At 38.1% G+C, this 27,400-nt stretch overlaps 1 pseudogene; it reads right to left on the reverse strand.

The window, feature by feature from the left end:
- LOC126607190 (SWI/SNF complex subunit SWI3B-like) overlaps nucleotides 1–9,171 on the reverse strand; it is a 49,527-nt pseudogene extending 40,356 nt beyond the window's left edge.
- Between the last annotated feature and the right edge of the window lie 18,229 nt (nucleotides 9,172–27,400).

Here is a 27,400-nt window from a genome sequence, read left to right on the forward strand (position 1 = left end):
CATCCTAATGCCCTAAGGCAACTATATAGTCCATTAAATGAATGCAAAGGTTATGTTAGTAGTATCATATACTCTTGCTTTAAAAACCATTTTATAAGCATAGTGGGAGTATTATATACAACTAAAACAATCCAATGGACCAATAGTTGTAATAGGACCAAAATTGTTTTAATAGAGATTAAAATGTATATTTGTATGTGATGAGACCTAAAACCCTCAACCAAACCATTATTAAGTTGATAAGCGTGAGAGTGCTTAGAACACTCTTTTGTAGGCCTTCCACCGTGGTGGCTCCAATCGTTTATGACTTGTACACCGGCTTCACCCTATCATGGGGGAGTACAAAGTGCATGCTTATACTCAGGAGGAATCCATAAACATATGATGAGGTTAGTGTAGGCAACGAGGATAGCCGACATCGTATCATCGTGAGGCTATTCTTGAACCCCTTCACAAACTAAGCATGGTGGGAATGACTTAACTAAGTGCAATGGAACCAACATCATATCATTGTGAGGTGACATTCTCTAGAGGCTAAATAAGATGGGTACTTGCATTAGTTGCAAATGAGTAAGTGTACTCTCTCATTATTATTAATGCTAGCCAATATCATATCATTGTGAGGTGGGCTTGGTAATAGTGAGCCTCCCATAACCTACTAAGAGTTTCATCCAAAACTCTCGAATTCCAATGAGGGATATGGAATTTTCCAAAAATAGTGGGTGATGCTATTTGATTTAAAGACCCGAATCAAATGGCTTAAAATCAATCAATTTATATACGTTATGTATTTGTTTACCAATATATTTGCAAACGCTATCCAACACTTGACAAATAAAAGCCGAACGTTTAGTTTACGGACTTGGTACTACAAAACCATAGATTGTCTTTAATGGCTTGTAAATGTACCTAAGTAGTCTCATCCTCACAATCTTCCTATTGATAATGTATCATTAGAAGAATATGTTAGAAAAAGGTCTATCATAAAGAGGACAACACTTTTAATGTCATAATTCTTCAATTACAAATTGTTGTATGAAGAAATAGGAGTTGCTTTGAACAACCCTTAGTCAATGCAAACACTTAGTGCTTGTTTCTTTGTTAAATGAACAAAGAACTTGAGAAGAAAGCACAAAGGCATGGACACTTAATGTGCCATGATTCTTCACTTGCAAATTGTTGTATGAAGAAATGAGAGTTGCCTTGTACAACTCTTGAAAGTTTGTAATTATGTTTAGAACATAATGGTTGGTTGACAAAAATAGTCCATTAACATGGACTTATGATGATTTTGAATCATTGAGTGTTGAAGTGTTAAACCACTTAACGAGACGGAAACTAGGCAAGGACTTCACCTTTGTTTCCCCTATCCTAATGGTTCACTAAGTTTATGGTAAACTATGTAGTGAACAATAACCACATACTCTCCAAATTGTTTGATGTGTATAACACAATTGAAAAAGGTTTCAAGAGAGATAGTGGGAGTTTAGGGACCATGACTAATGTAGTCAAAGGTGAAACTCAAATAAAGAAGATAAATAACTCCAAGGGAACAAACTTTCTTTATGAAAGGATGGACATTGGAAGGGGTATTTGCAAGAAATGTCTTGCAAGTGTCAAGAACACACCTTTCGAAGGTGTTGTAAAATGTTCTTGAAAAGTTCAAAACAGTTGGTTCTTCTACTTGAATGTATGATTCCGTATTAGTAACTATATTTTACAAATGGTTGTAAAAGTGTGACTAATAAGATGTAGAAGATATATGAGAGAAGAAAAGGTGCTTCACATACAGAACGTGAATAAGATATAGATCTCTGCGAAAGCAGATAGTACTTACTTCCTCATATGAACTACCAAAGAAATTGGATTATAGTAATCTAATTGATTGTCTCTATAGTAGAGATGATATGGTAGTGTTAACTGTTTAGAATATAATGATGCTTAAAACCCAAAAGGTTGCAAGGTAGTGACTAATCCCAGCTAAATTGTGATACCTCTAAAACATAAGTTACGAGTTGGTGAAACAAGGATGCTTTGGATCGTTAGATCCGGATCCAATACCTTCTTGTTAAAATTGTATAGAGGCGAAATGTTCGAATCTTTATTCTTTTTGAAAGAAGAAAGAATCACAAAGTTGTTGAGGTTAATTCACTTAAATGTTAGTGGCACTTGTCCACAAACATAATATTACTCATGTTGAATAAAATTCACCGAAGATCACTCTCGGTTGGACTATAGTTTATTTTGAATAAACACAAGTCCGAATACTTTGTAAAATGTTTCAAAGAATTCAAGTAATGTAAGTTGATGAGTAAGACATCTAAAGTATTTACCTCCTTAGATTTGATCCAAGGAAAGGTAACACTTTAGATAAGTTTCCTTGAAAGATATCAAGGAAAATAGCATCATAAGATAATGTATTTCTCCATTAGGAGAAGAACGAACTTGAATAAGATTTAGTTCGTTAAATGTTATCTATTACCCATATATAGGATATATACTTCTAAAACAATATGATTGTCAATGAGAAGATCTTCCAATATTTTCATGACTCCATAAGATGTAGTTGGAAAAGAAAGACAAATCTTAAGCATGTTAAAGATTTGGGGTTGTGTGCTAATAAGCAATATTTGTTTGATAACAATCTTGTAGGATATCCTTAAAATAACTTTTGGATATCGCTTCTATAAACCAACTAACAAATGTTGTTTTGTTGGGTAGTTCATTGTAATTCTACAATGTGATTTGCCTAAAAGAAAATGAACGAGAGATAGAACTCAAAGAATGGGTTCTTTGAGAGACAAGATAGTAATCAACAAATATAACAACCTAGTTCCTATACCACAAGCTCCAAGGTAGTCGATAAAATCCTTATGACTACATTGAGTGCATATACGATATATACTCAAGGAAATGGTAAAGTACCATTTGACTCGAAATAATGAAACCTTCAAAGCTAATTGGTAGCTTAAGGTGACTACAATCAAAGAGAATGGTTGACTTTAAGAAACCATTTTTGACGTAGTCTTAGTTTCAATTAATTCGAAGATTGCTAAGCTACAACTAAAATGGTGATTCAATGTTTTGACATAATATGGGTTTCCGAAACCATTATTAAGATAGTCTTGATAATATATGTCCAAAACTATAAATCACAAGACATGTAAGTTGTAGAGATCCATCCATCATGGATCTTAGCAAGTTAGTGGGAGCTATTTGCATTTTATGAGGAAAAAGGTTCAAATCGTTTGATTTCTCATCAAGATGTAAATAAATCTTTTGTTTACGAGTTTTACAAAAAAATTAGTGGGAGTTAATCATGTTCCTAAAATTTAAGTATATATATGATATATTAATTTTGGAAATGAAAAGAATACTTCTTCGTTAAAGTTATGACTTTAATACATATATGAAGATAGAATGTATATGGGAGATATAGTCTATATACATGGGATGGAAATCTATAAATGATATATTTCATGATATAATTGGATTATATCAAATCCCTAATAATAGACAATGGATGCTAGGAAGTTTCTCATATGATGATAAACTTCAATAAGAAGGACGATTCTAGTGAGACTAGCAAGTTGCCCTTCTCAAAGGGAACGTACCCTTTGACTCCCATAGAAATAATGCGTAAATTGAATCCTTTATGCATAAGCAGAAAGGTGATTTATGTATTTCATATTGTATGAAAAACATTGATATGAGTTGTACCTAGAACGGTACAAGACGATATCAGTGCAAGCCCAGGATCAGAACCGTGGCAACTGTCAAGTGAGTCCTTAAGTATTTAAGAAATACTTAAGGATAGATTCCTCAAAGAATGAGGAAGAATTAGAGTAACGTAATGGAAGCGTAAATGTATTAGATTATGAATCTGATACATCATTGGATGTTTCTTCATTATGAATGAAGAGATAAACAAATATCTCTTTATTATGACTAAAGAGATATTTGGATGGAAACATTAAAGTAATGACTTTAGTGTGTTCCATTATGAATGCAAGATATATTGCCATATAGAAGTTTACAACAATGTTGTTTGGATGGGAAAGTTCATTTATGAACTCTCTATTCGATTCCAACCAGAAAGTGTATGACACTAATGGGGCGATAGCTCAAGCCTGGGAATCAAGGTCTCATCAAGATCCGAACACAAATGAGAGACTGAACCACATGATTGAGAATCATGTATAATGGTGACGTCGTTATTCTCAAGGTTGCTTCTGTGGATAACACATATAGATATCCATTGACTAGGCCTACTACTCAGCCATTTATGAAATGACTACAGAAGAGGTATCATCACTGATGACCAATGCTGATTGGCTCTAGTGCAAGTGGGAGATTGTTGGAAATGTGCCCTAAAACCAATCATATGATGATACTTTACGGACATTTCAAATGTTAAACTAATCTAGTTTAACATATAAAGGGCAAAGATTATTGTTTGAGCCGTCTCATATAAATGTTATATGCTTAAACGATAAAGTCCAAGGAATATGTGATTGGGAGAATGCAATCTAATGAAGTTAGATTAATGAGACCATTCTTTCGTAGACACATCCTAAATGTTCCTGATCATAGGATTACCAATTGGGCATTGACAGTCCGTTAAGATCAGTACGTACTGTGTCTTCTCTCAGGGAGAGTGACTAGTCTCGAGTCATTGGTGTGTGTGACATCAAGACAAGTACGTAGGTGCTCAATAAGAGAATGAGTTCACTGAACGTGATCAACGAAGAGTTCTTATATTCCATGTCACATGAGAACTCATGGTTGGGATAATGCAAAGTAGTCCTTTGACCTGAGGCATCACAGTTGTCTTGTGGTTAAGTCCTTAATCTTTGATTATGTCTAATTCACCCCCTAGGGGTGTCACGGCATCGTTGGGGTTAAGCCACTTAGCTATGGAGACAAGTAAATGCGCAACAAGGGATCTCTAACCTTCAAACAGTTGAGGGAGAATACTCTATGATATGATTTGGAATCTCTGGCCAGAGTATGAATGAGATTGGGGAATGCGTTCCAAATCACATTCAAGGAAATCATATAAGCAAACGATTCACATTGGATAGTAGACATGAGTAAATAAACTATCATACCAAACAATGTGGTCAAGAGTATTAGATTAGAGAAGGACCGTATTGCATTTGTAATCCCGAACTGAATAGGTTCTCTAACCTCTTCTGATTAGCTTGGGTAACCATGACATGCTGCTAGGCGTCAACCATGGTTTGTGGAAGCCCTATACGTGTATAACCACTAAAGGGAGAATTGAAAATTGTTTCAATTCACAATCGATGTAAAATTGTTTTAATCGCCCACTGCCTCGCTAAAAGGAACCTAATGGATCGCACACCATAAAAGGTGGAGATTGAAGATTAAACGGAAATGAGTAAGAATGATTAAATGGTTTAATCATTTATTTATGGCAAGGATTAATTAATATGTTAATTAATCAAACGAATAAGTTCGTTAAAGACCTCGGGATAGTTTTGGACCTTAAGGCCCAATGGGCTTCGAACGTCAAGCCCATTAACTTAAGTTGTATGACAATTTAATGAATAAAGATTCATTAAAGCCCAAAAGCCCAAAATTCCTTAGGTGGCCGGCCATATGGTGATGAATTAGGGTTTTGGTTGTTTAGGTCACTTAAAGAAGTGACTATATAAAGGACTTTATAGCCAAATATTCATTAATGTGATTAAGGGTTTATTTTGGGTGAAAATGGGTGAGAATTGTCTCTCCATTTTCTCTCTAAAGAGGCCAACACCTTGGAGGGTACATCTAGCAATCCTACTACTCCAAGGTCACTCATTTCTTCTACAATCAAACCTTGGTGAAGAGACTTAGAGGTTCTCAATTTTGGGAACTTGGAGAACCTATTCTTCCATCCAAATCCATGGATCTAAGAAGCAAGGAATGAAGGCCCTATCTCTTTGGGTGATTAGCCTTTGCTTATGCAAAGAGGAATCTACAAAGGTATTAATTTCAACTCACTTTGTTTTGAGTTGATTATTGGTTCACCAATCTACTAGGCTTTGAATTTCATGGGTAATGTTTTGTTTTTGAATGCATATAAGCATGATTCCGCCTTTAATTTGTTAATTGCATGCTATAGATGTTATTCAAATGAACATGTTTTTCAAAATAATTCCTTCACTCTGTGGGCATACCGAACCTCTAAGAGGGCAGGAACAGGGACAGCTCCTTATGCTTTAACTTTCAGGCAGGATGCAGTGCTTCTTATGGAGATCAACGTGAGTTCTGTCAGAATTCAAAATCAATTTGGGTTACACAGTGAGGAGTACATCGAGGCCATGTGTCAAGGGATTGAAGACTTAGATGTAGCCCAAATTGAAGCGTTGAACCAGATTCAGGATGGAAAGCGAGCTGTTGCCCGAGCTTATAACAAAAAGGTAAAGATAAAGTCTTTCAAGGAAGGAGATTTATTGTGGAAGACAGTCATCCTTCTAGGGGCTCAGCTTAGGGGCTTTGGAAAATGGAGCCCGACATAGGAAGTTCCTTTTATGATTAGTCGAGTATTAGACAAGGGAGGATACTACTTGGCAGACCTCGAAGGAAATTGGCAGAGGCATCCCATTAATGTCAAATTCTTAAAAAGATATTGTCCTACAGTATGGGATGTTAAAGACTGTTATATTGAAGAGGATGCAAGATAAAGTAGGCTTCAGGATGTCAAAGTACCGTGTTTGTTCATCAATCATTCAAGAAGACAGAAAGATAAATTGATGAAATAATGTTTTATTCATTTCAACAAATTGGTGAAGTTTACATCATATTCTGCCTCAGTGTACTATGTATGGTTCCTTTTGGATGCAGTGGTGTCTCAACCAATTTTTTGTTATCTTCATGAATGGAACTCGATCAGGTGATCGAGTTGTGCGGCCAAGATGAGCTTGATAGAGGACCCTCAATGCGAACCGTCGTCAGGTATGATGGTGAAGCCCGACTTATCAAAGCAACGAGTAGGAGGGTAAGCTATCAGAATGAGACCGCCTGACCAAAGGTGTTGGAGATAACGGGGTGTTTGACCAAAGGTGTTGGAGATAGTAGATATTTGATGAAAATCCTTTTTCTCACGAAAAGGGAGTTTTAGGAAACCCCAATTGAATTCGGAAGAACCCATTTTCCAGCTTTAGAATAAAACTGAGAAGGCAGAACGTCTGAGGGAGATAAAGGAGAAGGCTGAAGAAGATCTGTTGGTTGGACAGGAGCAATTTCGGCCTGAATTTAAAGAAACCTCAGAGGATAGCTCAAAGGTCATGAGAAGAGTAAGAGACGCAAGATTGCATTCGTCCTATTTAGAAAACACAAGTTCCGAGATGAAGGTATACAAGCATGCGGCTATTCAATCAATATTGGCGCCTGGAATTCCAGCCTGAATATTAATTGAAGGCGGCACTGTTTGGGTTAAAACTTGAACTTTGGGCTTAAAAGGGAGTCAGCCCAACAAGAAGGCTAGGAGGAAGGGGGCCCGAAGCCCATCTAAAGCCCAGAAGGAAGAAAAGGGCTTTTTTATGACTAGGTGTTGATCATTTGCACCACTTGTTCACCTACCTAAAGACCAAGTGGTGTAGACTAGCCAGCTAATCAGCCCAAAAGCACTTTACAGTGGCAGTACAAGTAAAAAGTTGATGAGTTATTGCCCTTTAAGCTGCATTCGGGCAAGATTAAAGTTATAGGAGGCCAAGCCAAACTGTTTATAAAAGAAGAAAGAGAAATCAGAGATGAGGACGCTCAAATAAACAAACAAATACAAGCACAAACTCTACTCAAGCCAGATATGCTTTCAACAAAGCTGTAGTCAGCCCAAGACTTCATCCCTTCCAGGATCAACCCTCACCCAAAGCCTTTGTAAAAGCTCTGCTACCTTGTATAAATCCTACTGTAGTATCGATTTCCTTCTATAAACTCACCTCCGCAACCCTCTTTCTAAAGCTCTCAAGCTCCTCCATAAATCACAAAGATAGGAAGTTGCAAGACAACTAGTCTTGCCCGACCCTATTTGGTTTTTGGTCTTTTCATTCATAAGTTTAGTAATATGTTGTATACTTCCATTTGTATCCAAGTTAGTTCCAGCAAGTTGATGATTAAAAGACTCCTCAATGCTTGAATCCGATTGGAATATGTAGTCACAACTTAAATCAGATCTAAGTTCTAAAACCTCGGGCATGTAAGATTGATCATTCAAAAGTCCTTGGTTTCAAGGCATAAAAAAGAACCTTATGTGGACTTAACCCATCCACAACAGTCTTTGATAACAAGAAGTCCGAAGTTACTTGGGGTGCAAGTAATCGACCGATTTCCTAAGTTTTATTTCTGTTATATTATGATTATCGTAGAACATTTGAGTATAGAAGTAATTCTGAAAGGAAGCCTCAAGGCCTACACCTAAGGTCCTACAAAGGCACCTATTTGGATGCATTCTGCTATTCGGGCTCGGGTAATTACAAGTATAATAGTCATAACACTTCTACAATCAATGAAACAAACATTATATGTGCGAGTACTGGGTTAGTTATTGATGGGAAGCCTCAAGGCCTACACCTAAGGCCCCACAAAGGCACATTTCATAACTAAAACAGCCTCTCGGGTATATATACAATTAAAGCTCAACATCTGTTTTACATCTGCCATGCTAAAGATGGCAGTGGCACGCCTGAACACCTAACAATTAATCTTGATTGTGAGCCTCAAGGCCTACACCTAAGGCCCTACAAAGGCACCTTTCAAAGTTAACCCTGTCCTTCTCTTTCAGCCTTGCCCGACAAGATTTGCCTGACAAGCCGGCCAATAAGCAGGAGCCCGACAGAAAGCATCAGTCGGCACCAACCTCTCGGGGAGCTGTGTGCTCGTCGGCTAGGAAACATCCCCAACGGAAATTCTAGCCACGAACAACTTGTAAAGCCTAGGGTTTCTAGAAGGTAAGGGATGATTAAAAAACTCAGGGAGATAGCGAACCACGCAATGGTGGATTTGGTGCCACGAGAACCAGCTGGAATAGCTAGGAATGTGTAGGATATGAAGGTCGGAGTGGGAGGAGCGGCTGGATTGAGGAGCAGCAGAGAGATTTGGTGGGTGCTTGGATGGGGTGTAAGATGATGAGAGGTCTTGGACAGCTGATTTGGGTGTTGCCATGGGGCTCTTAGACTTGTAAGTCCGAGGCTTAAGATTCGTCACTAAATACCTGTCAAAATAAATTAGCAATGATTCTACTTGTAACAAAATGGTTGGAATTTCTTCAAAATAGACCTTTATTTTTAGGGTTTAGGCAGCAAGATTGAGTTTCCCATGACAAATAGCAAAGAGCAAAAAAAAAAAAAAGTAAATGAAAAATTCAAAGAGAAAATCTGAGGAGAGTGTTAGGAACTTAGAGTTGAATAAACGAGAAATTAGCCGTCGTTGTCGGTGGTAAGAAGGCCCCTACGAGACTAGAGCGTTGATGAAGTTGAGATTGATAGAGAGTGAGTGCAACATTTGCTTCTTGTGTTCCTTACCACTACAACAATGGCTGTCTATTCCGTTTACAGCCGCACACAGAACAATGACAACAGTGGTCGTCCTTTCACAAATCAAATCAATATTCCAACCCAAACCTTTCATGACTTTTAGGTTATTATGCCAATTATATTTGATGCCCAGTATCAGAAAATTGTGTCCATAATTTCTAAGAAATCTGGCCCTTCGTCTTCCGCAACACAAGCAAAAGCTACTTCTGCCAAGTCGTGCCCACAAGGTTTATCACCGATCGCTTTACCTTATGTGTTGATATTCAAACAATCTATCATCTTAATAAACTAAACACATGGATTAGACTAGAAAGATGAAGCAATATTTGACAAATATGAGCAACAGCTTGCTACAGGAAACAAAGGCAGAGAACAGACGGGAAACAGAGGTCGGAGAGCTCTTTCTAACAAAGATATTTTTTGATATTGATTTTAGCAAATGGGACAGCTAAGAAGGCAATTTGTCAGCCCTCTTACAAAAGATCTCAGCCATACATGTGGCAAAAGATTAGAGACCCAAAACATTTCATTTTACATAAAAGGATCAACTTTAAAGCAAATGATTAACTTTAACACTCCCTCTTAATGCTTTGCTACTTCACTCCCAAAAGATCTCTTAGGTAGATGAATTTGTCCTTTGGTAATGCCTTGGTGAAGATATCAGCAACTTGATCTTCTGTCTTGTAGTAAACCACATCCACTTCCTTGTCTTCCACAGCACCTCTGATGTAGTGATTCTTCAGAACAATATGTTTTGATTTTCCTTGACAGACAGGATTCTTGCTCATGGCAATAGCTGACTTGTTGTCACAAAGGATAGAAGTTGCTGATTCTTGTTTCTCACCAAAGTCTTGCATAATTCTTCTCAGCCACATTGCTTGAGAAGTTGCAATTGAAGCCGACACATACTCAGCCTCCATTGTTGATAGTGCAACTGATTTCTGCTTCTTAGACGCCTAAGAGAATACACCAGTCCCTAGTGTAAAAGTATAGCCAGATGTGCTCTTCAAGTCATCCGCACTACCTCCCTAATCACTATCACAGAACCCATACAATTTTGGCTCAACATTCCTTTCATACATAATACCAAAGTCAAGTGTACCTTGTATGTATCTTGGGATCCTCTTTGCAGCTCCATAGTGAATGCAAGTAGGCTTGTGCATAAATCTGGACAACAAGCTTGCAGCATACATAATATCGGGTCTAGTTGCTGTCAAATATAACAAACTCTCAACTAGGCTTCTATACACAGATTCATCAGCATCACCACTACCATATTCCCTTTGAAACTTTTCATTCACAACTAGAGGTGTTGCAACAGGCTTGCAACCAACCATTTTGAATTTTTCTAGAAGTGTCTTTGCATATTTCTTTTGAGTAATAAAGATACCATCATTTGATTGAATGATACTAATTCCCAAAAAATAATGCAACATGCCTAGATCACTCATCTCATATTTCCTCATCATGTCATTCTTGAAATTTAAGATCATTTTATCACTACTTCCAGTATAAACCAAATCATCAACATATAAGGAAATGATAAGGATATTTGAAATACCTTCGGTTTTGACATAAATGGCAGGTTCATTCTCACTTCTTTGAAATCCTTTCATACCATGCTCTCGGAGCTTATTTCAGGCCATAAAGTGCCTTCTTAAGCTTGTACAACTTGTGCTCTTGTTCTTTAAGAACAAATCCTTGAGGTTGATCAACAAACACCTCTTCTTTTAGGACTCCATTTAGGAAAGCAGACTTGACGTCAAGTTGGTAGAGAAACCACCCGTTTTGAGTAGCTACAAAAATAAGGCCTCTGATTGTTTCATGCGTAGCTACTGGTGCAAAGGTTTCTTGGAAGTCAATCCCGGGTTTCTAAGAATAACCCTTTGCTACCAATCTAGCTTTGTTCCTTTGAATGGAACCATCTTGATTGAGCTTAGTCTTATAATTTCATTTCACTCCAATGTCACAAGGTCTGTCCACTAGTTCCCATGTCTTGTTTTTCACAATGACATTGATCTCGTCTTCCATGTATCTTCTTTCATTGCATCATCAAACTTTTCTAGTTCTACAACACAGAAATTGCAGCTTTCATAGACTTCATTTAAGCTCCTTAACCGAATTGGCTTTGAACTTGGACTTGAAGGTGTGGGGGAGTGAACTTGAGGACTGTTTTCAGGTGACAATTGTGGAATTTTCGGCTCAATTTCCTCTTCATTTGGCTGATTTTCATCTTCAATTCTGATTAGTGCAGATTCCTCTCGAATGGTTGCTTGATTCCAATCCCATGAAGATTTCTCACTAAAGAGAACATCTCTACAAACCACAACTTTCTTCCTTTTTAAATTGTAGAGTCTGTACCCTTTTGCGTGTGAAGCATAGCCTACGAAAATGCATCTTTCACTTGACTCATCAAGTTTTTGTCTTAGTTCTTTCTGAACATAAGCAAAGCAGATTGATCCAAACACTCTCAAGTGAGTCACGGAAGGCTTTCTTCCACTCCATGCCTCAAATGGTGTCTTGCCTTCAACCGCCATTGTCGGATGCCTATTCATCAAGTAGATCGTTGTATTAATTGCCTCACCCCACAAATATTAAGGCATTCCCTTGTCATGCAACATTGCCTTAGCCATTTCGACTATGGTTCTATTTTTTCTTTCAGCTACTCCATTTTGTTGTGGAGTGTAGCTAATAGTAAGCTGCCTTTCCAAGCCAATATCTTGACAAAACTTGTCAAATTTTGTGGATGTGTACGCTCCTCCTTTGTCACTGAAGGGAAATAATGAGATTTATGTGGGATTTCTAGTGACTAGCATGCATATACAATTCAAAATTTATATACATTTGCAACGGAAGCATATTATCACATAATATCAAAGCTATAGTCATACAAATCCCCTTCAAGAAGCATAGGTTCATATATGATGCATCTAAGAAAATATTGAAGAAGAAAGTTAAGGTATAGTTTTATACCTCTTGATCTAGACTTGAGACCAAGGATGGACCACCTCCAAGCTCTTTGTTCTTGGAACTCCTTGAGTCTAGCCTCCCTCCTAGCTTCCTCCACCTTGAAAGATTTAGAGCTCCTTTCTCCTTTAGTCTCCAAAGTAGAAGACCTCTAAAGATCCACACCCACTAGTGTAGTGAGATGGATAATGGAACAACCAAAAGGAGGAGAGATGATTAGCTTTCCCTCCTCTTGGTGGCCGGCTATAAGTGTGTAGAGAGAGAGACTTGTTTTTCTCTTTTGTGAAAAAAGAACACACAAAAACTCTAATAAAACTTCTTCACTAAACTTCCTTTATAAATGTCAAAGAAGTGAGTCAACCACTTGACTCCCTCTCTCTCCTTTCACTTGTATTGGCCGGCCCCTTAGTGTGGGTTTGGACTTTGGGCTTTCATCATCTCAAGTCATTCTATGCTTGAATAAAATGACCCAATTCGTTTGGGCCCAATGGGCTCGAATGAACCCAAACTTTTCTTTAAGTCCTAAACGATCTTTTATCGTTTATATGATTTCTTTAGAGTTTCTAATTAATCATAACACTTAATTAATCCAATTAATTAATTCCATCATCCATTAGTTGTCTCACCACAAGAGTGGGTGTACAATCGTTTTAGGTTTTAATTAGCAAGGCAGTGAGGTGATTGGTACCAATCCAAATGATTAGTATTTATCCAATCACTTAGTGAATTAAAACTTACTTTTAATTCTACTTCTTCTTTGATGACTACTTATTTAATCATCTAGAAGAACCCACAAGCCATGAGTGACATCTAATCATATATCGTGGCTACCCAAGTTAATGTAGAATTTGTTAGGAGAACCTATTTAGTTGGAATTACAATGTAATTCGATCCTTCTCTAATACAATACTCACAATCACATTACTAGGGTATGGATATTTAATGTCAAACCCCTAATGTGATTATATCAAGTTATATGATTCTATTGAGTCGTATAGGAACGCTTTCGATTATTACGCTCGATACTTTGGCTGAAGATTCCTGAATCGTATCTTACAGTATTCTTCCTCTCATAACAAGGATTAGAGATCCCTTGTTGATCATTCACATGCCTCTGAGAATAAATCATTGACCCCAACAATGCATAGAACACATCCAAGATAATATGTGGTCACTTCTCATTATCAAATGATCAGCAACGTATCCCCAAGACAACTATGATGTCTCAGGTCAAAGGATGACTTACATTATTCCAACCAGTAGAGTTACTTGCTTGACATGTGAGTAGGCCTCCATGCAAGTACTCTCGTTTGATTGTGTTCAGTGAACTCATTCCCATAATGAGCACCTACATACTTTTCTTAGTGTCACTACACGAATGGCATGAGACTTTCCATCCTTCCCATTGGAAGGGGACATAGTATGTATTAGTCTATGTATTGTCAATGTCCCTCTGACAATCCTATGACCAGGAACCTTTTGGACATCATGGTTATGTGAAGAAGGTCTCTGCAGTCTAACATCATTAGATTACTTCTTCCATCGATCCATTGTCCATGGATTCACTATTTAGGACGTATATCGTTTATTGAGATAGTCCTAATGAGTGACTTTGCCTTTTGATGTATTAGAGTTTTCCATACATATAGACATTATCCTGAAAGGTTTCTTCCAAAGATTGACTTTCAGGGCATATCTCCAACAGTCACTTCTAAGAACTTTGATTAGATAACCAAATTGTCGCTCAACCATAGCTTGAAACTTCTTGAAGATTGAGAACACTTCTGATTTCTGCCTTTGAAAGTATACCCAAGTCATTCTGGAATAATCATTCACAAAGATTAGGAAATACTTGTTTCCCACTTGAGTAGAGATCTTCATGGGTCCACAAATATCTGTATGAATCAATTCCAAAAAAGCTTTTGCTCTCCAAGTTTTATCATGTGGAAATGAATCTCTATGATGCTTCCCAAGTGCACACCCTTCACATGTTTCTTCATTTTCTTGGATACTCGGCAACCCATACACCATTTCTTTTTCTTGTAGCTTCTTGAGACTTTGAAAATTCAAGTGGCCAAGCCTTTTATGCCATAGCTTTGAATATTCTTGCACTTCCATCTTGAGTGCAGATTGAGTTGCATACTCAATTGTGAGAGGAAAACTTCTACTCTTCCTCATCTCAATCTTAGCCAAGAGTTGCTCATGATTCTTCCCCTCATATATCTTGCAAGTATTATTTCCAAATGCTCAATAAGTTGTCCAAGACTTAGCAAATTTTGCTTCAAATCAGGAACTAACATGACATCCTTGATGAACATCTTTCCATTCTTCGTATGCACGACAATAGTACCTCTTCCCAATGTATTGACTAGGTGCCCATTTCCCATCTTCACTTGGGTTGGGTTTGTAGTGTCAATATTATGGAGAATGTTCTTGTTTGCCGTCATATGATTACTACAACCGTTGTCCACAAACAAAACTTTAGCTTCTTCTTGGACGGTTGTATCATGACCAACATAAAACATATTGGTCTTTTCACCTTCTGCTTCGGAGTAGTGAGCTAGCTGATTATCTTTGTAGGTACAATCCTTTTGCATATGCCCGAATCTGCTACGCTTGTTGCATTTCACTTTTTTCTTAAACCAACATTCATCGGATTGAGCTTTGTCACAAATTTTGCACTTCAAAACATACAAACTCTTCTCAACCTTTTTCTTCTCTTCAAAATTACCCTTTCCTTCCCACTTTTTGTTTTTGCCTTTCCAATTCTTGTTGGACTTGGCTTTGCTTTGACTTGAACTAGCTTCAGTTTTTGGATTCACTGTAAGTGTTTGGAAAGCATTTTCTACATCATTGTTGTCATGCCTAGATAGTCTCTGAGCAAAACCTTTGAGTGAACCAATTAATTCTTCAACACTTAAAAGTTGACAAATCCTTAGTCTCCTCTATGATTGAAACTATGTTGTCATACTTTCTTGGCAAGCTAATGAAATACTTCTGAACTATTCTCTCATCAGGCAAGGTTTCACCGTAACTTTTCATTTGATTAATAATCTCAGACAATCTACTCAGGTAATCATCTAGCAATTCATCATCTTTCATTCTTATGTACTCAAAATTTCTTCTCAAAGATTGGAGTTTGACAACCCTTACCTTAGTAGAGCCTCTATAGACCTTCTCCAGCACATCCCAAGCTAATTTGGCACTTGTCTCATTTGAGATTCTTGGAAAAATTTCATCTAAGATAGCATTTTGGATGACCCCAAGAGCTTTTGCATCTCTCTTGATGTTTTCCTTCAGCTCCTTTGTCTGAGCCTCTATCAAAGCCACAATACTTAAAGGTACCACATAGCCATCTTCAATCAAACTCCACAAATCATGAGATACAAAAATTGTTCTCAACTTTGTCCTCCAAAATTCATAATTTACTCCACTGAAGATATGAGTTCGAATTTCTCCATTGCTACTTGAACCAACCATGAATTTGAAAATTTTGATTATAGGGTTTCATTTAGAATTTTTCCCCTTTTGAGAATCAAAAAACGCCTCACTCTTTGATCAAATTAGCTCTGATACCATGTTGATATTCAGACAATCTATCATCTAAATAAACTAAACACACGGATTAGACTAGAAAGATGAAGAAATATTTGACAAATATGAGCAGCAGCTTGCTGCAGGAAACGGAGTAAGAGAACAGACGGGAAATAGTGGGACAGCTAAGAAGGCAATTAGTCATCCCTTTTACAAAAGATCTCAGCCATACATGTGGCAAAAGATTAGAGGCCCAAAACATTTCATATTACATAAAAGGAACAACTTTAAAGAAAAGGATTAACTTTAACATTATGGTCAATGGATCATTCATAGTAGAGCGATGAATCACATTAATTACTCTCTACATGTATTGACCAACATGTCATCTTCTAGTTTGCCTCCCAAAACTCCTAAAAACTATATTCTTTGTTCCCAAGGTTGATCCTAAAACTCAAAAATTTACATACTCATTAACTACTGGCTGACATGAAGACGAAGAATTAGAAACATCGTCAAAATCCAAACCCAGTAATCTTACAACTCAACAAATCATGAATATAGTATCGATCAAAGGAGGGAGAGATGACTAATTGGAATGAGAGAGCGTTTGCCGACGCCAAGAGAGCCGAGAAAGGAGATGCCTGGCCACTTTTCCAGAGAGTCTTCATCCTTTGATTGGCTTTCCATTTCTCTGATTACTTATTAGGAGTCTGATGAAGTTTGGATCTTTGCACATCTAAAGCCTTAATTCTTTTATCACGATTAAGATCAAATGAGCAAGTTTTTAGTTAAAATTATATTAGTACTCTTATATCAATATTTATTATAATTATCGTAAATTTAAAAGGGTGTCTATATACTATATGGGATCTAAATTTTGATTATTTTTTCAAATTTTTTGAGAGTTTTAGTTTAGGATAATTAAGTATTAAGAACATCAATTTTGATTAGTTTATAAGAATTAGAAAACAAGGTTATATTTCAATGAATGCTCTTTAAATGGCTATATTTCCAAATTTCCCCATTAAAGGAGCATAGTATTGGTAAGTGAATCTTTATTTTCTAATTTCTCTCCACAGTTTTGAAACTAAATCTTTCTGTGTGGGTGTTGCCTATTGGTTCTTGACTTTTTTCCGCGGATATTTCCCCTGATTCTTTCCTCACATTCTGGCAAAAAGTGATAGGATCAAAACCCTCTACCTAATTCAACCTCAACTTGGCAGCAATAGAGGTATGAATCTGGGAAGGAGACGAGAGAATATCCAAGGGGTAAAAGTTGAATTTCATAATATATTATAAAAATGGAGTAACCGTTACAATATATGGAAAAGCTCGAACTCATGCTAGGCACATGAGCTACAAACTAACATGGATCCTAAGTTACCCATACCATACAGCCCATAACAATCTTGAGCCCAACACATTACATATTTTATTATACTAAAGCTTGCTATAGGTTCTTATCATCACACCCATCCTTGAGAAAAACCTTGTCTACAAGGTTTTTAACTGGAACTGAGGAAATCGAGCCTGGAAATCTTCATAATCCTCCCAAGTGGCAGCTTGCTCATCCTAGCCTATCTACTGCACCAAGAGTTAGACACCATCAATGTTGGCCTTCTTGTACATCCTCCTACTTAAGATATTTGAAAGGTTCATCATGTTGCACCTCAGTGTTTGGAAATTCTGGAAACACTGCAAAAGATTGCACTAATGGACCCAAGTGTTCTTGAGAATGCTAACATGAAAAACTGGGTGTATCTTGGAGTTAGCAGGCAACATGAGTCTTTAGGTTACCGGACCCACTCTTTCAATGACTTCAAATGGGCCAAAATACTTAGGAAGTAACTTGTGAGCTGAGTGTAAAGCTAGGGATTGATAGCGATAAGGAATCAGTTTGAGGTAAACAAAATCCCCTATTGCAAATTCCCCTTCTATTTTGTGCTTGTTAGCTTGGGTTCTCATCCTATTCTGAGCTAACTCCAAGTTGGACCTGAGTATGGACAAGACCCTATCTATCTCGAGTAGGCCTTGTTCCACTGATTCAAGCCTTGCAGTACCTCTCTCATAAGGTGTCACATGAAGAGGGGCATGTCCATAAACCAATTCAAATGGGGTGAACTTAGATGAAGAGTGGTATAAGGTGTTGTAGCACCACTCTGCCCAAGGCAGCCAAATGGTCCACTTCTTAGGATGAGTACTAACAAAGCACCTAAGATAGGTCTTCAAGCATCTGTTGACCACCTCAGTCTGTCCATCATTTTGGGGATGATACCCCGAGCTTATGCAAAGCTTTGATCCTTGTAACTTGAAGAATTCCTTCCAAAAGGTGCTTAAGAAGATAGGATCTCTATCTCTGACAATAGTAAAAGGAAGACCAAGTAATTTAAACACATTCTGAAGGAAAGAATGCGCCACAGTTGTGGCAGTGTAGGGGTGAGCTAAGGGTATGAAATGGGCATACTTACTCAACCTGTCAACTACCACCATTATAACAGATTTCCCTTTGCTAAGAGGTAGTCCCATAATAAAATCCATGCAGATATCTGTCCAAATTCTCTATGGGATAGGTAGAGGCTGCAAGATGCCAGGATGAGCAATGGTCTCATACTTGTTTCATTGGCAAGTAAGGCATTCGGAGATAAAAAGCTTAATATCTCCCTTCATTCTAGGCCAGTATAACTCTCTTAAGCCTCTAATAAGTCTTAAGAACCCCTTGGTGTCCAACTGCTAGGGTAGAGTGGTGTTCAGCAAACAATTTCGATTCCCAGTGAGAGTAGGGATTAATCACAATCCTGGACTTGTACTTCAGTAAGCCATTATCAATGTGATAATGAGAAGCCTGAAAGGTGGAGGATACAGAAGAAGTGGGAGTAATGACTTCTTGTTTCTTTTGCAAGATCCATTCATCAGTTTCATTAAGCCTATGAAGCTTATCCAACCAACCAAAATATGGATAGGTGATGGATAACATAGAGCAGAAGAGTGGTTCTTAGGTTCCAAGGATGTCTTTAAAGGAAGTGGCAATTGTAACCTGGAAAGTGCATCAGCTACCAAATTCTTTGTACCCTTCTTATAATGAATTTCATAGACAAAACCCATTAATTTTGCTACCCATTTATATTGAAACTGATTATTAGCTCTCTGAGATAGGAAATAATTCAAGCTATGATGGTCAGTTCGAATTATGAACTACCCCTAGAGATAATTGTGCCATTTCTTCACAGCTGAAACAATTGATATAAGTTCCTTCTCATAAGTGGATAGTGACTGATTTCTAGTGTCCAAGGCTTTTCTATAAAAAGCAATAGGCCTACCCTGCTGCATTAGTACTGCACTTATACCTGAATCAAAAGCATCACATTCTAACTCAAAAGGAATAGCAAATTTTGGTAAAGCCAAGTGTTAAATCCCACCCCCGAATTTATATGTAATTTTATAATTTCCCAAAGTTTTATTGAATTTATCATTTTGGTCCCATAGCTTGACTAAATCTGGACCCTGTATCTAGATTCCTAAACTCCCTCAAAATGCCACGTGGCAGCACCCTAACAAACCTCATCTCTCTCTTTCTTTGTCCCCTACCCCGTGACTTCCTCTTCTTCTTCTTTTTGTCTCTGCTCTCATATCTCTCCCTCTTTTCACCGAGAAGCACACCCACTCACACCCAGGTGCACAACCATCTGCAAGGAAGATGCCATCACCATCCTTGTTCCTTCCTCATCCTTCGTTCTCTCTCTTTCCCATGGCTATGAGGACAAAAACCAAGAAACTCTTCGGCGAGATTTTCGTGTTTTTCCAACTAGGTGAGCCTTGGGATTCTCTCTTTCTGTTTTAAATAGATGCTTGAGTTCAATTGTTAAGAGATTTTCATGTGGTTGGCAAGGTTTAACTCGAAATCGACTCAGAGGAGAGCTCACCCATCTCCGGTGAACCCCTGCGAGTTAAAGGATTTTCCGGTCGTCTTCGGTCGTTCTATGGAAAAAGGAAGGTATAAAATTGCTCCCTTCGTCTTGTGCTTCATTTTGGTACCTAGATCGGAGCCTAGGGTCTTTGTTTGCAATCGGCCGGAGCTATAGAAGCTCCGACGTTCTTTTCCAGTGCACCCAGGCCTTTCAGGCTGTTTCCAAAACACTAGGGCCTTAGGCCTGTGGTGAGCTTAGCCCAAAACCCTTTTCCCCTTCAGTTTAGTTATTTAATTTTGGTTGTTTTAATTGTTTTAAGACCCAAAGGCCTTTGGGCCGTTCCTAATAAGGCCTTCGACCCGTTCTTTCTCCTGAAGGAAAAATTTTGTCCTAGCTAAGAACAAGTAAGAACATTTGAATACATATGCAAACTATTAACACATTAAAGTAGGCATGCATTCAAAAACAATTCATAAAACCCATGACTTTCAAAGCCTAGTGAATGGTGAACCAAAAGACTCTTTAACAACATTAAAGAGAATGAAGAATTTAAAGATTCTTTACCCTTGAAGCTCATCCTTGTTTACACAAGGGATTCACCCAAGTGGAGGGCCTTTAAGTCACCTCCAAGCTCCTTGGATCTTGCTTGTGATTTCCTTCTCCTTTTGTGCTCCTTTGGTCCTTGAGGATGTGAGGAAAGGATCTCCAAAACACCAAAGGTTTGGTGTCTCTAAGTCTCCACACCAAGGGTGAGGTGTGAAGATGAAATGGATGACTTAGAGAAGAAAAGATTGCTAGATAAATCTCCTCTAAGTGGCCGGCCTCCTTGTTTAAAAAGAGAGAATAGGTTTCACCTCTTTTCTACAAGAAAAACCCTAATGAGAAAAATAGCTATAAAGTTGCTTTTATAACACTTTTCTTAGGTGAGTGCCAAACTTGCAATTAAGAAAACCTTCACCCTCTCCTCACCATGGCCGGCCTATTTGTTGTGATTGGGCTTATTGCCCATTTTGTTTTAGTTGTCATACAACTTAAACATAATGGGCCTTGTGGACCAAAACACTTTTGGGCCCCGAAACCCAAAACCAACTTAAAAGCCCAATACGAACCTTTCATAAAATTAATTAACTAATTAATTAATATTGACCATTCTTCAATTAAACCATTTAATTGCATATCCATTTCATTTAATTTCTTCACTTTCATCCTTACTCGGTGTACGATCCATTAGGTTCCATTTAACGAGGTAGTGGGCGATTGTTACTCTTAACGATCGATTGTGAATTGAAACCACATTTCAATTCTCCCTTAAAATTATTGTTTGCTAATCATCAGGGCTTCCACAAACCATGAGTGACACCTAGCAGCATGTCATGGTTACCCAAGCTAAGTAGAATTGGTTAGAGAACCTATCCAGTTACAACTACAATGCAATACGGTCCTTCTCTAATACAATACTCTTAATCACATTGTTTAAGTGATAGTTTGTTTCATGTCTACTATCCAATGTGATACATCTCCATATGATTCTTTCGAATAAGATTTGGAACAAACTTCCTAAGTCATATTCATATGCTTTGGCCAAAGACTCTCGAATCACATCTTAGAGTATTCTCCATCCACCATGGAAGGTTAGAGATCCCTTGTTGTGCATTCATATGCCTACATGACTAGATTGCTTGACCCCAACAATGTCGTGGACACTCCAATGGAATGCTTTTGACATGATCAAAGGTCAAGGACCTAACCATTAGACATCTATGATGCCTCAGGTCAAAGGACTACTTTGCATATTGCAACTATCGAGTTCTTACATGACATGTATGTTCGAACTCTCTTTTGATCGTGATTCAGTGTACTCGATTACTCTTTCGAGCACCTATGTGTTTGTCTTAGTGTCCAACACCAAATGACTTGAGACTAGTCATACTCACGCTTGAGTCGACATAACACATACTAACCTTAGCGGATTGTCAATGCCCAATTGGCAATCCTATGGCTAGGAACATTTTAGGAATGAACATAAGAGAAAGGTCTCGATAATCTAACTTACTTAAATCACTTGTCTCTTAGATCAAATACATCCCTTGGATTCCCTTATTGCTTAAGCACATGATACAATAAATAGTGATTAACAATAAGCTTTGCCTTTCATTAAACATATAAAAGTTTAATACAATAAGTATTCCAAAAGCTATTACATCAAATGAGTGGCTTTGTGGGCATACTTCCAACAATCTCCCACTTGCACTCAAAGCCATCCTCCCATGTATCTAATACCCATCTTTTCCATATGGCGGTCAAGTTGGATTTGAGACATTGGCTTCGTTAGTGGATCTGCTACGTTGTCGGCTGAGGCAACTTTGAGGATGTTGACTTTCCCCTCGGCAGTATATCTTCTAATGATATTAAAGCGCCTGTCAAAATGTTTGTTCTTTTGATGTGCCCTGGGTTCCTTGGCTTGAGCTATCGCCCCACTATTATCACAGTACAAATTTACTGGTGATGTAATGGTTGGAACCACTCCAAGTTCAGTAATGAACTTCTTCATCCAGAACGTTTCTTTGCCGGCTTCAGCTGCAGCGACATATTCAGCCTCTGTCGTGGAATCAGCAATTACACTTTGTTTCTTTCTTTTCCAACTGACAGCCCCACCATTTAGAGTGAATACATATCCGGAGTTGGAACTTCTATCATCGACGTCAGATTGGAAATCTGCGTCTATATAGGCTTCCACTCGCAACTCTGTCGCTCCTCCATAAACGAGGAACATGTCCTTAGTTCTTCTTAAGTACTTAAGGACCATCTTAACAGCTGTCCAGTGTTCTGATCCTGGGTTAGATTGATATCGACTATTAATGCTCACAACATATGCGATATCAGGCCTTGTGCATATCATGGCATACATGAGACTTCCTATAGCAGAAGCATAAGGAATAGCACTCATTTGCCACATCTCTTCAGGAGTTTTAGGTTCCGTAGACTTAGAAAGGTGAATTCCATGTCTTACAGGAAGAAAACCTTTCTTAGATTGTTCCATCTGGAACCTACTTAGCACCTTATCTATGTACATAGATTGGGATAATCCGATTAATTTTCTGGATCTATCACGATAGAGCTTTATCCCAAGTACATAAGATGCATCTCCCAAATCTTTCATGTGGAAGGTTTTGGACAACCACACTTTTACAGAAGAAAGTACTGCAGTGTCATTCCCGAATAGTAATATGTCATCTACATATAACACTAGGAATATTAGTGCATCCCCAACGACCTTTTGATAAACACAATTGTCGTCTTCGTTTTGAGTAAAACCAAACGTTTTGATTTCAGTGTCGAAACGAATGTTCCAGCTCCTGGAGGCTTGCTTAAGTCCATAAATGGACCTTTGAAGCTTGCATACCTTAGTCTTTTCGGACTTGGACACGAAACCTTCGGGTTGAATCATATAGAGCTCTTCCTCTAGGTAGCCGTTCAGAAAGGCCGTCTTCACGTCCATTTGCCATATCTCATAATCATGGTATGCAGCTATAGCAAGCAAAATCCGAATGGACTTAATCATGGCTACAGGAGAGAAGGTTTCTTCATAGTCAATCCCTTCTCGTTGCATGTAACCCTTGGCTATGAGTCTAGCCTTATAAGTCTCCACGTTCCCATCAACGCCTATCTTCCTCTTGAAGACCCATTTGTTTCCAACAGGTACTATACCTTCTGGAGGGTCTACAAGAGTCCAGACCTGATTTTGATACATGGAATCCATCTCGGATTTCATGGCCTCTTGCCATCTCTTTGAATCAATGTCGGACATTGCTTCAGTGTAGTCCCTAGGGTCCTCCTTTGTGTCATTTCCACCTAGAAGGTGCAATTTCGCAAAGTCATTATTTGAGCCATACCTCTTTGGTGGCTTACTAACCCGTTCAGATCTACGTGGAGCTAGGGGTTCAGGAACAGGGTTGTCAACTTGTCGAGTGCTTGTTTGTGGTTCATCATTAATCTCATTAATTTCCATCTCTTTGCTTATAGTTTCTTTGAGAACAAATTTGTCCTCTAGAAACTTAGCAGTTCTGGCGACAAAGACTTTCTGGTCGTCAGGATGGTAGAACTCATATCCCATAGTTTCTCTAGGATATCCCACAAAATAGCATCTTACTGATCTCGCTTCAAGCTTAGTAGCTTCAAACTTCTTGACATATGCTTCACAACCCCAAATCTTAATGTGATTAAGACTTGGCTTTCTTCCATGCCATATCTCATAGGGCGTTTGTGAAACTGACTTGGAAGGTACTCTATTAAGCAAGTAAGCTGCTGTATATAGAGCGTATCCCCAGAATGTTACTGGTAGATCAGCGGAACTTATCATAGAACGAACCATGTTCATCAAGGTTCGATTTCTCCTTTCAGAAACTCCATTAAGTTGTGGAGTTCCCGGTGGAGTCCACTGTGATATTATTCCACACTCTTTGAGATAATCTAGGAACTCATTACTCAGATATTCACCCCCTCGATCCGATCTTAGGATCTTTATCTGTTTCCCAGTTTGCTTCTCAACTTCATTCTTGAATTCTTTGAACCTTTCAAAGGATTCTGACTTGTACTTCATAAGATACACATAGCCAAACCGAGAGTGATCGTCGGTGAATGTGATATAGTAGGAGAAGCCTCCTTTTGACGTAGTAGACATAGGTCCACATACGTCAGTGTGGATTAACCCTAGAATTTCAGTGGCACGCTCTCCTTTTCCAGTACATGGAGATTTGGTCATCTTCCCTTTCAAGCAACATTCACAAGTACCCATCTGGTCATTACCTAATGGGCGGAAATATCCGTCTTTCGACATCTTGTGAATCTTATCAAGGTTCACATGTCCAAGTTTAAGATGCCACATATTTTCTTGGTTAACTTCTTCTCTAGCCCTTTTGGGTTTTGAGGTATTCCCGCTTTCAATACAGTGCATCCCACTATTCGTCTCTAGGTGAAAAAGTCCCTCTATCATATTACCATGAGAGATAATACGACCGTTCAACTATAAAGTGCAACTCATTTTGTCAAACAATACTGAGTGCCCATCTCGTAAAAGCTTAGAGATGGAAATCAAATTCTATATATATGAAGGAAAATATAAACAATTTTTAAGTTCCAGGACTTCCCCAGAGGGTAGTTTAAGCATGTAGGTGCCTATTGCTTTGGCAGAGATTTTAGTGCCGTTCCTAACTCGCACAACCATCTCCCCATTGCGTAGTGACTTGCTCCCCGCTAGTCCCTGCATCGTATTACAGATATGTTGACTAGCGCCTGAATCAAATATCCAGGAAAAGGAGCTCACTGTAAAAGAACTCTCTATGACAGAAATAGTCTCTTCAAAAGTTCGTGTCATAAGGCTCGCAATGCGCACCCTGTATTTCTTCTTCCAACGTTCATCCTTTCCATAATGAAAGCATGTTCCTTTGGATTTCTTTGCCTTCTTCTTATGCAACCTTTTCCTTGTGTTTGCATTCTCACTCCCACTGTCCTTTTTGAAACCTTTTTCAAATTTACAGCACATGTCAATCATCTCGTTTAAAGAATGATAGAATCTATTCACTTTAAAGTTTACAATAAACTTAGTGAAATCATCCAATAGAGATGCAAGGAAAAAGTCTTGGGCCATTTTTCCATCGATGGAAGTTCCTAAACTTTAAAGATCTTGAAAGATCCTTTCCATCTTTTGTCCATGTTTATAGACCGATGTCCCCTTTGCCATTTTGGCCTTCATTAGACTACAAACATTTGAGAATCATACATTACTAGTCTCATTGTCATGCATCTTATGCAAACTTTCAACCATGGCACAAGAAGTGTCCATGTGCTTATGTAGCTTCATAAGCTCCTCACTAAGTGAAGTGAGGATTAAGCATTTGGCTTGTAAGTCATCCTCATAGTGTCTAACATAATTTTGACACTCCTCCTTTGAAGCTAGTTTCGTAGGAGGTACATGAGGAGGGGATTGCTTAAGCACATACAATATGTCTTTCACCTTTGAGAGATTCTCAATGTGGCGATACCAAGCAAGGAAACGTTGGCCCCTAAGGCCCCTTTTGTCAAGTATAATGGTGGGTATTATTTTAGCCATGTCGTTAACTACATAACATAATAGAAATCGTATTAGATTGTTTGTTTCAAAACTACTTGATTGGGTCTTAAATCAAATAGTACCACCCACTATTTTTGGCAAATTCCACATCCCTCAATGGAATTCGAGAGTTATATTGAACTCTTAGCGGGGTATGGGAGACTCACCATTACCAAGCCCACCTCACGATGATACGATGTTGGTTAGCAAAAATAATGATGAGAAAATAACGCTTTATTTATTTAAAACTTTTGTTATTACCCATCTAGTTTGGCCTCTAGAGAATGTTGCCTCACGATGATACGATGTCGGCACCATTGCACTTAGTCAAGTTATTCCCACCATGCTTGGTTCGTGAAGGGGTTCAAGAATAGCCTCACGATGATACGATGTCGGCCATCCTCGTTGCCTACACTCACTTCATCATATGTTTATGGACTCCTCTTGGATGTAAGCACATACTTTGAACTTCCCCATGATAGGGTGAAGCCGGTGCATGAGTCACAAACGATTGGAGCCCACCACGGTGGAAGGCCTACGAAGAGATGTTCAAAACATCTCTCGCTTATCAACTTAATATTCGTTTTGTTGAGGGAGTAGTGTTGGGCTACATCAAAAACATTTTAATCTTATTAAAAGAACTTTGGGCCTATCACAACCATTGGTCCAAGTTAATATGAATTAGTAGTTTATAATACTCCCACTATTTCGAAGAAATAAGCGAGACTATATGGAACTACTAACGAATGCATTACATCCTCATATGGACTATATAGTCATATTAGGTTTTAGGATGATTATGAACCGTTTGATTTGATCCAACACGAGCCTTGTGTTGGACCTTGGGTTTAAGGTAGATAGTTGTTGATTTTAGTTACGCGTTTAATCCAATTAAACCGTTATTTCCTATTGGGCGTTGGACCCAACTATTCCAATTTGCATACATATAAACAAAAAGGAATACATGAAATAATAAGAAGGGCTTATGCCCTTTTACAACACAAATGATGGACTTATGTCCATTTACAACAAATAAGAACTAATCAAATTACATTCAATTCTACACTACTAAACCCAAACATTCATAATGTAAAGCGGCCAATCACATAGCTCAATTATCGAGGCCTTTGGTTCATAATCACCCTTTTCTTAATCAATCACATTAACTAAGAAAACAACTTTAAACAATTGGTTTTCGGATCCATAGAATTGATTTAAATGGAACTAAATGAAATGAAAATCCAATTCTCATTAAAGAGACAAAACCATTTTGTTCTCATTTTATTTGGGCCAAAATAAAACAATGACCACAACAATTGGGCCACAATGCAAATACATAA

The sequence above is a fragment of the Malus sylvestris genome, chromosome 16 (assembly GCF_916048215.2).
Source record: "Malus sylvestris chromosome 16, drMalSylv7.2, whole genome shotgun sequence".
Taxonomy (NCBI): Eukaryota; Viridiplantae; Streptophyta; class Magnoliopsida; order Rosales; family Rosaceae; genus Malus; species Malus sylvestris.